Consider the following 11,764-nt stretch of genomic DNA (forward strand, 5'->3'; position numbering starts at 1 on the left):
AAATTATTTTAAAACTGAAACATTACAAAAATTATGACCTGGCATCATGTTTGTAGAAATGTGTTTGTCTAATGAAGAAGGAAATTGAAAGTGTTAAGACCTCAGGAATTGCAGAAAATTTAAATACATTCTATTTGTAGGAAAGAAGAAAGATGACAGCTGATATGAGGAATCTGTAAGCATTAAAGTTTTCAATGTGCAGAATATAACTTTCCTAATTTTTTTGTCATCACAGTAATTATTGAGATACATTAATAATATTTCTGAAACTCTGCCAGATCCTGAAAAAAAGAAAACCCAAATTTAAGCCAAATTTTAAAATATATATGTATTTTTCTTGTATCATGTTAAATATCTTATGTTATCTTCTCTCATTCCATAATGGATTTGAGGTGATTGAGTTAAATGTATTTTACTTTCTGTGAATCCTTTGAAATTGGATTTCATTCAAGCTCACTAACTCTCAATAACCGGACTACTTTATTAATCAAACATTTTACTCCCAATATTTTGAATCGAGAGATTTATGTAAAGTAGGTATGATTATATGATTATGTATGTATATGAGTATAAAGCAGAACAGCTGGATGATCTATGTTTTTCTTTATAGCTAAAAATGGAAGACTTTCTGTTGTTATGCTATGCTCACAGACTAAATGTTTGTGTCCACCCAAAATTCCTGTGTTGAAATCCTAATCCCCAGTGTGATGGTATTTGGAGGTGGGGCCTTTGGTAGGTGATTAGGGTCTTCAAGAGTGGACCCCTCGTCAATGGGATTAGTGCCCTTATAAAAAAGACCCCACAAAGCTCCCTCACCTCTTCTGCCATGCGAGGACCTAGCAAGAAGATGAACCTGGTCTATAAACCGGGAAGTGGACTCTCACCAGACACTAAATCTTTCAATACCTTGATCTTGGACTTCCCAGCCTCCAGAACATTAAGAAATAAATCTTCATTGTTCAAGCCACGCAGTCTATGGTATTTTTGTCGTAGCAGCCCAAATGGACAAAGACAGAGTGCATAGTGGAAAATAGTGCAAGAACACATAAAACAGGTAACACGTTTCTTCCAATTTCTTACATATGTATTTGGATTGTCTTTTTCAACATTTTCCTTACAAGATTTTTTTAAACACCTCAATATAAAAATCAATACAAATAGAGAATTCTAAACTTTCAGATTATTTTCCTTCTTCATTTAATATTTACATTCACCATCATAGAAAAATTATAGTCCTGACTGTCCTGTTTGTGTGAGATCTAAAGAGGATGGCTATGCTTTATGACACCAAATTTAGATTCAGTCCATTACCTAAACATGAAGTTGTCTTGCTCCAACTGGTACCAAAAATGTCTACGTACCCACTATGGTGGGCTGAACCTTGACTACTGTTTGTGAACATGTGTGTTTGGTTATATGTTGCATGTATGAATTTTATCTTTCTAAATGCTCTGAGCCTAGAACATAAAATACATCTTTAATTAGACTTTTTATTTTGAGATAATTGTAGATTCACTTCAAGTGGTAAAAAGTAGTACAGAGAGATCTCATGTAGCCTTTACCCAGTTCCCTTCAATAGTAAGATTTTGTAAAACTATAGTATACTTTCACAATCACGGTACCAACATTGATACAATTCCCAATCTTAATCAGATTTCCCCAGTTTTATATGTACTCATTTGCGTGTATTTCATTCTACACGATTTTATCATATCTAAGTTTTTATATCCACCACGATAGTCAAGATACAGAACCACAAGGATCACCACAAGGATCCTCCATGTTGCTCTTTTATAACCACCTCTCGCCCTAGAACATATTTTTTAAATCAGTAAACTCAATTAGAGTAAAAGAAGTGAAGCTTATCTGGAACTAATTGTAGTAAGTGGGTTTTTCCATGGAAATATGTTCAAACCATCAGTTTCTTAATGTCTGATTTCCTGTCGCTTTAGAAGGACTTACACAATGAAGACAGATTTTTTCTGAAACAGAAAGGAAGTACAGCCATATTTTTGAAATCCTAGAAAATCCTTGAGAAGCAGGGGATCTGAGGCAGGAATAAGTCAGTGTCTTGGTGGAGGAACTCTTGGACATTCAATTCACACCCCATAGTGCTCTTGCAGCCTAAAGATGCAGAACAGAGAACAAAGGCATGATTTCTACATGCCTTTAAAGGTCTCAAGGAAAGAGAAAGTACTCCATCCAGTGTCTAGAATGCCTAGGACTCACTACCACTCCAGAAGTTCCAAAACTAAGGGCACAAAGTGGTAAAAAATAATGAGTAAAGACCCAAACAACCTCTGATACTGGTGACCTTGTGAGCCTTGCATTTTTCTCCCTTGGGTAAGATGCGACTTAGAATTTAGTGCCCAGCACCAAGGCCATAAGGAAATATCTATCAGTTCTGACGTTGTATTAAAGTATTAAGGGCCTTAGTAAAAACCTAATACCGGTTATACGATCTCAAGTATTAAAATTAAGACAACTGGCCACAGTGTTGAGGGAAAAGCAATTCTGCCCAACTCAACAGAAAGTGCAGGAGGCACATTCCTGAACAGGGTCACTGGAGGAGTCTTGAAGAGTCCTCATTCAAAGCCGCTGAATTGCCACCAAGAAAGAGTCATTCCTTCAGAGTAACATTTTTTTCACACTATGCAAATACGCTAGACTTGTAATTACATTTAGCCTCTGTCAGGTATTATGAATGCATAGCATGAACTGGTTTAACTCTATGACTCTACCTAACATCCAGCTGAAATCTGAGCACCTATGGGGCAGAAGTGTCGAAGAGGGTGGAGAAGAGTGATGTTGACTCCTAGGCGACTTCCAGGAGGGCAGGCCTGCGTGGAGGTCCTGAGCGTCCAGAAAGCATCTCATGCCTACTGACATCTTGGAAGCATAAGAGGACTTGCCTAAGGCAAGCATGAGAAAACTGAAAAATAACTTCTACCTCGTCCTGTTACCCAAGACCAGCCATGCCCAGATATCAGTGAATTTTAAAAATATGGTAAGTAGTGTGTGTTAGCTTGTGTGAGTCAATTATTCAAGTCATAGGAAAGTCTACTCATTATCTAATTGCTAGTTGAGAAATCCCTCCCGTTTTAGTCCTGGTTGTCTTCTCACTGACATGAACCACAATGCTTAAAGCATTTTGGTCTAAGCTAATCAGCAGTGTCCCGTTACAAAAATCAAGTTATTAAATCATTCCTAAGAAATGATTCCCAGTGATAGTGGAGGGCAGACTTTCAGTAAAGTAGCAACATTAAAGCATCTTTCAAATACCTGTTTGTTTAAAATGTGTTACATTAATTAGGATACTTTATTTCCATCAAGTTCAAAACTGTTCTTTAACTGCCGCTTTGGTAACATTGCAGTTCTGTATTTTCCACTCAAAACTCAAGACTAAAGCACAAAATCTATACACTGTACTCTAACTATAATCTTTCATTTTATTCTATAATTCTTTAATTCAATAGTTTTGCTCTGTTTTCTTTGCACATGCTGTATCTCAGAGTCTTACAAAATTGTTTATAGTCGATTATCAACAGTGGGATGTAACATTTCCTGTCATTTTTTTCGTATCAAAAAGTATTTAGATAAAGCCGAGTAAACCCTTAAGTCTTTTCCTTGGTTTCCGCTCTGTAACCATACACACCCTCTTCCTCTCTGTCTTCCAGGCGCTTTAGCCTCATAGATGATCCCATGTTCTAAAGAACAGAAAGTTAAGTAATTTTCCCAAGACCATAATAGATTCCTCAGCTACTGCACTGTGAGCTCCATACAGACAGGAAGGACATCCATTTCACTACAGTGCTTCCCGCAGAAGCTTAAAGGTTACTGGCCTTTAGGAAGTGTTAATTAAATGAAAACAAATATGTCTTCTAGCTAATTAGAATTTATTGGAATTGGATTAAATGTGTTCATTCATAGGGCTCAGTGAAGGGTAAAAAGGACATGTTGAAGAATCTTTTTGAACCTAAAACCATACTTGTACAGACTCCTCCATTCTCTGGACAGTTTTTCTGGATGGATTTCTTTTTTCTGGAATAAAATATAACTTTACATTTCTTCCCATTTTTCTCTTCTTTCACACTTTCACCTAATATTTGAAAGAGCTCTTTAAAAGTCTTTTGTCCACTCTAGTGGTGTCCTGCTGAGACAATTTTCTACAATTAGAAATCATCAGTGAATTCAAGAAAAATGAATTGTGACATTGAAATTACTTCCATGCCATTATGTGTCCTGTTCTCTGCGAGCACTTTACAGTCAGTGGAAGATGGAGAAGAATAAAACCACATCCTTTCTGCAGCACAGATATTGGTGGGGACAGGGCATCCCAGTCATAGGTTAATACAATAACTGTTGAGATGGCCTTGCCTTTGTTCTGGGTTTCTTTTACTGCGGAAGAAACAAAACAACATTCGAGTGACAAGTGGGACTGGAGAATCTGGTTTCTGGAGCCTGTGCTGCCTTCTCCTTAATCTTCACCAAGGCAGACTGCCTCCAATGGAAAATTAATCCACAAAGAGCTGATGAGTTTAAATTTTTATTTCCTAAGTGATAGGGTGTTTCTCTTCTCTGACTTGTTTTCAGGGCACAAACAGGGCAGCACTGTCCATGGACCTCTCTTCGTAGGAGCAGGAAAATGCGACTCCTTAAGTGAGGGAATTATTCCAAGATTGAGAAGGGAGCGAGAGAAACATAACTGGCACAATATACCAACTTGAACGTTTATTGACTCCACAATCCTGCACCTGCACATTCTGGTGTTGCCCATATGTGTTGCGCTTTACACAGCCAGTGCCTGTGTTTGTGAAGGGCTGCCATTCACACCATTCCTGGGGAGGTAAAGGGCTTCTGCAGCTTGCTGCTGCTTCATTTTCTCAAGGACTCACCATTTTCTCCCCTACCCCTTCCTCCTTCCTCAGAGGAATCCACTTTCCCCTTGTCTTTTTCCTCTCCATCTTGTCTTGTTATGGGGCAGGCTGGACCATTATCTCGCCTTGGCCTCAGCCCCCAGCGGGTAATGAATACCTTTGTTTTCCTCCTATCTTGAAGTTAGCCAGATGCTCCACAGGTAGCCTGGCGCTCAAATTCGCACAGGCAACTACTCAATACACCCCAGGAGATACTGGACTTTATTGGTTGTCACATTTTCACCGTAATTATCTCTTGCTCCTCCCAGCCATTCTTGGCCATGGTGTGCATCCACTAAGATGCATAAAAATGTCCAAATATTAATTGCTTTCAATGCTGTGGGTTAACTTTCCCCTCATATTTTACAAGGGCCTTTGAAAGGTAAGACTGCATGCTTCCTTGATTCCACCTCTCTTTCCAAACTTCACAACTGGTCAGGCCTAATTTATCTCCACTAGGCTGACTCCTCCTTACTGTCCTGATCCCTGGACCTCATAAACTCACTCACATTCTCCTCTTCTTGAATCTACCCTCCACTGACCTGCCCTCTGATGTTGTCACCACCATCAGAACATCATCATCATTGTTCATCCTTGCTCTCCAAGACACTGAGCAAACTCGTCTTAGAAGCCTCGAGCTGTTGGTCCCTGAACTGCTCCCCCTGTCACAACTGCACATGTATTCACATGTGCATGCACACACACATACACACAACCCAGCACGCCACTGGCTACCAGAGGCAGACGAGGAGGAAAAAGTGCTACAGGGTTGTGAGCCATTCTGATCATTCTCAGAAATAGTAAGTATGGAAAATCAAGAGGACAGGTCTTATAATAGCAGAACCACATCACAACATGACATACATGTGATCTTGCAATAGTGGGACTAATAACTGCAACCATGAACCTAGCCCCTCTCACATCCTCCACGACACCCCATACAGACAGAAACACACTCGTAACCACATCAACCAGTTCTTTGTCTTGGTAATAATATGACCCTCCCATCCTAAAGTTTAACAATATTCTAGAGATAGTGGTGAAGGTGGAATTCAGAGCCAGATTCCAGACTTTTTCCTGCCAGAGTCCACTTGCGGCCACTCTGTTGCACTCCCCTGAATGACCTAGTTTCATAATCGCTACTACATGAATCTGAGAAGGGTCTTGAATCTCAGAGCTCTCCATTGACCTGGCATCTGGCAGTGGCTCAGCTGCTGCTTTCTTATGTAACATCAGCCCTGCCCAATCTCATTGTAAATCCTCTTTTCTAGCATTTGCAGAGTCACGAGAGGTTGGACCCTAGGTATTATTTAACTACAGGGTAGAAAGCCTTTTTACCCTCTTTGTAAATCACTTCTCTGCTTATTTGCTGTGTCTCTCTGAACTCCACTTGACCTTTCTATCACCACCTGATAAAGGCACTGCTAGATCCAGGTAAAGATCGAAGGTGGGCCCAGTGGGTTTTTACTTTTCTGAGAATACTGTGAAAATCTTAATTGTTCTTTCTAAATACTCAGGAATTTAATTTTACCAGTTATCAAGTGCTTACTTTGTAATCTGTTCTTAAACTAACTGTGCCAAAACAATTCTTATTATGGTATTGAGTTACCTTATCTTATTACCCAATAAGCAATAAGTTCATGAAAATGAGTAGAGTGTATTTACTATACAGTTTTCCTGACCTAATAATCTCTGGATCTACTTCTGTTTTACACTGTGTATTAAATTTAAGCTAAATAGCAGGAAAAAAATTAAGAGTAAGAAAGTGTGAAGAGTAATCCTAGGTATTTCTCAGAATTCCCCATGCATCGGTGTGTGTTACGTTGTTTCTCTTCAGACCAGCTGATTAGAGATTCCTGATGTTCAACAGGATGTCCTTGTGTTAATCGGTAACTAGGTAATTGTGCATCTCATCATAATGCCTACAAGGAACAGCAGTGAACCAACCTTGATAAGTAGAGAAGTCTACCCAGGGAAGAAATAGCCACTTTTTTAAATAAAAGTATCCTTCTTCTTGATATTGATGCATATGATCTCTTGACTCATTGAAAAGTGATGTTTTTCAATAAAGCAAAACACTCTTTTGTAAAGGTCAAATGATAATTTTCAGATGAAAGGCCAAAAAGTACTTATAAATTGGGAGAATAATCCTGAAGTATATATGTTATTCAAACTTTCTTTCGGATTAAGAATATCTCTGAAATAGAAAACAAAAGTATATATCCTGTTTTGTAGTTAATATGATTGTGAATCATCATTCATTAAAGAATTCTCCCTCTTGTAGTCAATTACTAACCAGCAGAAGCAAATAATTTCCCTTTTCTTTCAAAATTTTATTATATTTTAATTAATCAGATAATGATAAGATTTGGACATGCAAAACAGGATTCAACAGAAAACCATTCACTCTTTAGTAATTCAACTTTATTTATTGGGTGTTTGTAACAGTCACAGAAATATTAGGCTCCATAAAGAACATAAAAATGAACAAGACCTGGTTCCTGTCCTCAAGAACTTCATCTTTTTACAAAGTGCATAAGATACGTAGTAAATAACTGTAATAGAGGGTAAAAAAAAAAGTAATAAATGCCTTCATTAATAGAGAGATGTAATCATAGTAAAATTCAAAGGAGGAATAATATACTTTTGGCTGGGAGAAATCAGGAAAACTTTGTGAAGAAAAGAATAATTTCAGATAATCTGCGGAAGGTTGTTAGGATTCGAACACAGGAAGATAAGGGAGGACATTTCCAAGGAAGACACTCAATGTGAGATGACGGGTCGAGGCAATAAACGACAACAAAGGACTTTCTATTGGGCTAGTATGGAGAATGTGAGGCTGGTGGCAGTGAGAAGGAAGGTTGAGAAGTTGGTTGGAGCCCACTCTTGGGACCTTGAATGCCAGTATACAGCGTTCAGGCTTTCTCCTTGGACAGTGCAGACTCACTAAGGACAGAGTGGCATGGCAGACCTCTGCTTTAGAAAGATGAATGGGGAGAAAGTGGAAGTTCTCCGTAAAGCAATTCAGAAGGCTTTTGATGAGGGTCTGAACTGTGTTAGTGGCAGTGAGGACAGAGCAAATGGAAGGGATGTAAGAGATATTTCTAAGATGGCATCATTGAGGGCTTGGCGACAGATCCTTTTTAGAGTAGGAGGAACCAAAAATAAATCAGAGATTTTAAGTCCAGATGACTAAGAGAATTATAGTGCCATTAGCAGAAATAGGGAGGAGAACATAAAGAAAATAGGATGTTTAGAACAATTATAATTGTTAATATTGTGATTTTTTAAAGTCCATTTTAGCTCCTTAAGATTGACATATTTATGTATATAAACATGTAAATTAACAGAGATGTTTTCTCCAGGATGTTTGGAATTATTGAATATCTTCTTGTCCTTGGACTCCTTCACACGATAGGACTTTAAAAGCCTGTTGTGATATGAAAATATACAATGGCATCGTGTATATTGAAACTAAAATGCAAATAACTGAATTTTCTAGCACTTAAAATTAGAATCAATAATTTATCTTTTGTTGGGAATACAGGCTCATAATATTTGGTATCATGACTTATTAATTACCAGAAAGTCTTAAAGTCCCCAAACCACTGAAGAGAAGGGAATTATAAAGACATGTTGTGCAAACAATTAGAAATGAAATGGCTTAGTTAGGATGCTTTTGGCTGCCGGTAGGAGAAAACTCAATTCAGAATGACTTAAACATTAGGATTTTTTTTTCTTACATAATAAGAACTCCAAAGGTGGGGAGTTTCCCATATAGATTAAATCATCCACATGATTGCGTACCAAGGTTTTCTCCAGGCTTCAACAGTCCCATTTTCTCCTTGGACCGTCAGTGGGTTCCCTCATGGTCTTCAGGTAGCAAAAGCAACTGCAGGCATTGTCTGTTCACACTTGTCATCTGGAAACAGAAAATACGAAAGGGCTATTTCTTCTTATTCTCTTTTGTTGGTTTATTTGTTTTGTTTTAAAGAAGGGAAATCTTTCTCATAAGTACACTGAGCAGGCTTCCTCTCACGTCTCATTGTCCAGGGCTGAGTGAAATGCCCATCCCTAAATCAGTCACTGGTTTATATCAATCATAATAAACACCCTGTCAATAGGGCCAGTCTCCCCTGAAATCCACAACTGTTAAAAGGGCTGAACAAAATCAGGGATATATTGGAAAGGAAGACAGTACAGATGAATGGTGGTTGGGGGGCAACCAGTGGAATTTGCTATAATCCCAATGGTAGAAGAGAGAGAAAGAGAAGGGGAGAGGTGGAGAGAGGAAGACACAGAGAGAGAAGAATCGACTTGAGAGAGGATTCAGAGGGTGGATTTCTTAAAACATTTAATATCAATGAATTCAGAAACTGAAAACAATCTGCCCTTATTTTCTGTTGCTGTTTCAGGGGACTTCTGTAGCCATAGAAACTAGGACTGATTGGAATAAAGTTCTTGGCCTCTCCAGCCGCAGCCCTCGTTTGGAAGGGAATTCTAAGTCACCAGAGAGCTACTGCTTATTCTTGGGAGAATGTGAGAGTGAACCCTCCTCACGCTGCCAAACTGGCACGGGATGCCATCGCCACTCTGCGAATGAACAGAACACAATAAACAAGCCGAGGGAAAGAGCTTCAACTTCCAAATGCCCTCTTGAGAGAAGAGAGAAGGCAGTTCCTGGGAACAGCAAAAAACGCTGTTCAAAGAGTGGAAGCATTGATTTCTACCATGAATGACTAATGATCATTGTGGTGTGGTTTAGAATTGAAATACAAGTTCTGCAGCCTAAAGAACCAGCAGACCTATCTCCTGTGATGTTCCATTTACACTCGCTTGATAAAAGCATCCCAATAAATTGGACTGTTGGGTTTATTTAAACTCATCCATCTCAGATTCATGAAAGTATTTACCCATGAATCCAATTTTCATTTCCATTTGTTGTGCCTCTGGGACTTTTCTTACTTGATTAGGGATGGTTGATACCCATCTAAAGTTTGGGTAAGATAAATATTGCATACACAGCTGAGCTCTTGGTATCTTCATGTCAGCGCATGTGATACTTATAGCAGGTCAAGTTGATAGATTCGTGCATTTTCCATCACTAGGCAATAAGAAAGCCTTGAAAAATTCATTCCTAAGTGTCCAAATCCAACTGACTGGACGCCAATCCTTACCAGCAAGTAATAGACCACCCTGTCTCAACTCACTGGCTCATCTACAAACAACCACAGCCAGGTGAGCAAGCACACCCTGGCCTATTTGTTGGCTGGACCGTTTTCCATTCTGCTCTACTCAGGTTCTTATCAATCAATATGAAGAATATGTATCAAAATACCAAAATCAAAATATGGTATCACAGGAAATAATAATGATGGTGATGATGATGACAATTATCGTTCATTTAACAAATGTTAGTAACTGCCTACTAATGCATATGTCAGGTACTATTCTAGGTGTTGGGAATGCAGCAGAGAACAAGACGAAGTCCCTGCCCTGATGGGGCTTGCAATTTTAGAGCACAGACATGCAACCAATTGAATAAAATAATTTTAGAAAGTTAAGTGCTATGAAGAAAATAAATCAGTATATTTGTGTATAAACTTACAGTATAAACACAACTTGTTATATGTGTATATGTCTCTCTCTCACACACACACACGCACACTTTTTCAGAAATTATTACTAAAAGTCTTGTTACAGATGTACACGCGTCCACTCAGAGACCTCTCTTAGTTGGCCAAAGTCCAAGACTATATTTTACAACAATAACAAGTTGCATCAGACCAAAGGCATCAAACCTAACAATTCTTTAACTTATCCAACAAATATTTCATGAGCACCTGCTATGTACCAGGCAGGCATGGTGCTGGGCACTGGAGATTCAGCAGCTGACAAAATCAGGTCCCTTCCCTCATGTAGCTAATGTTCTGGGGGGGGGGGGAACAGACAATACACAAATAGACAAATATGTAGTCTATCAGATGGTGATAAGTGCTAAGGTGAAAAATAACGCAGTGTAAAGAGAAAAAGAAGCGTGATAGGTGGGGACAGGTCCCTGTTCCATACATAGTGATCTTTATATGAAGGCCTCAATAATATGGTAACATTTGAGCAGAACCCTGAGGGAAGTGAGGGAGCAAGCTAAAATGGATATCTGAAGAAGGAACTTTCTAAGCAGAAGGAAGAACAAGTGCAAAATCCCTGGCGAGGAGAGTGCTTGGTGTGTTCCAGGAACCACAAGGATCCAGCGTGAGTCGGCGGTGGGGGAGCAGCAGGAGGTAAGACCAGGGAGGAGACGCAGATCGCGCAGGCCCTTGTCAGCAATTTTCAGAACCGTGACTTTAATTTGAGATGGGATGCCGTTGGAGGACTTTGATCACAGGAATGGCATGCTCTAGGGAATCTGCAAAATGAGGAAGTAACGTAAGTACTAACTTAAAGTCCAAGGATTAAAACGAAATTGTGTGGTGTAGTGACGCTAAAGTCTTGGCTTCAGTAGACACAGCACCTCATCTCGGAATCCCATCCCCTTGTACTGCTCTTCTACGGTACAGAGCCTGTGCTGTCTGTGGCATCAGGCCTGGAGTAGCTCACTCTGACCATTCCCGCTCTGGCTTTGGCAGTGCAGCCTGTGGTGGTCATGTGCCATTCTTTTAGACAGCTCAGTATCCAAACCCCCTTCGTGTGTTTGAAGAACCCCCTACCCCTTGAGACAAAGCCTAGCTCTCACTTTAGAAGCTCAAAATGCCTAATACCCTACCAGCTTCCCTCATAGCTAGGACATGGCTCTACAAATAAGACATACCCTCCCTAGATGTTGAATGGGAGGGTAGTGACCAATGGAA

General features: G+C 39.4%; 1 long non-coding RNA gene across 2 annotated transcripts; it reads left to right on the forward strand.

Moving 5' to 3' along the window:
* Positions 1-926: 926 nt before the first annotated feature.
* On the forward strand, positions 927-9,801 carry LOC138921808 (uncharacterized). Of its 2 annotated transcripts, XR_011434662.1 has the most exons (3): positions 927-1,054; positions 2,753-3,007; positions 9,332-9,801. It is a non-coding gene; the product is annotated as an uncharacterized lncRNA (long non-coding RNA). The 2 variants fall into 2 exon arrangements; XR_011434663.1 differs by lacking the exons at positions 927-1,054; positions 2,753-3,007 and adding an exon at positions 6,215-6,350.
* The last annotated feature ends 1,963 nt before the right edge of the window (positions 9,802-11,764 follow it).

The sequence above is a fragment of the Equus caballus genome, chromosome 2 (assembly GCF_041296265.1).
Source record: "Equus caballus isolate H_3958 breed thoroughbred chromosome 2, TB-T2T, whole genome shotgun sequence".
Taxonomy (NCBI): Eukaryota; Metazoa; Chordata; class Mammalia; order Perissodactyla; family Equidae; genus Equus; species Equus caballus.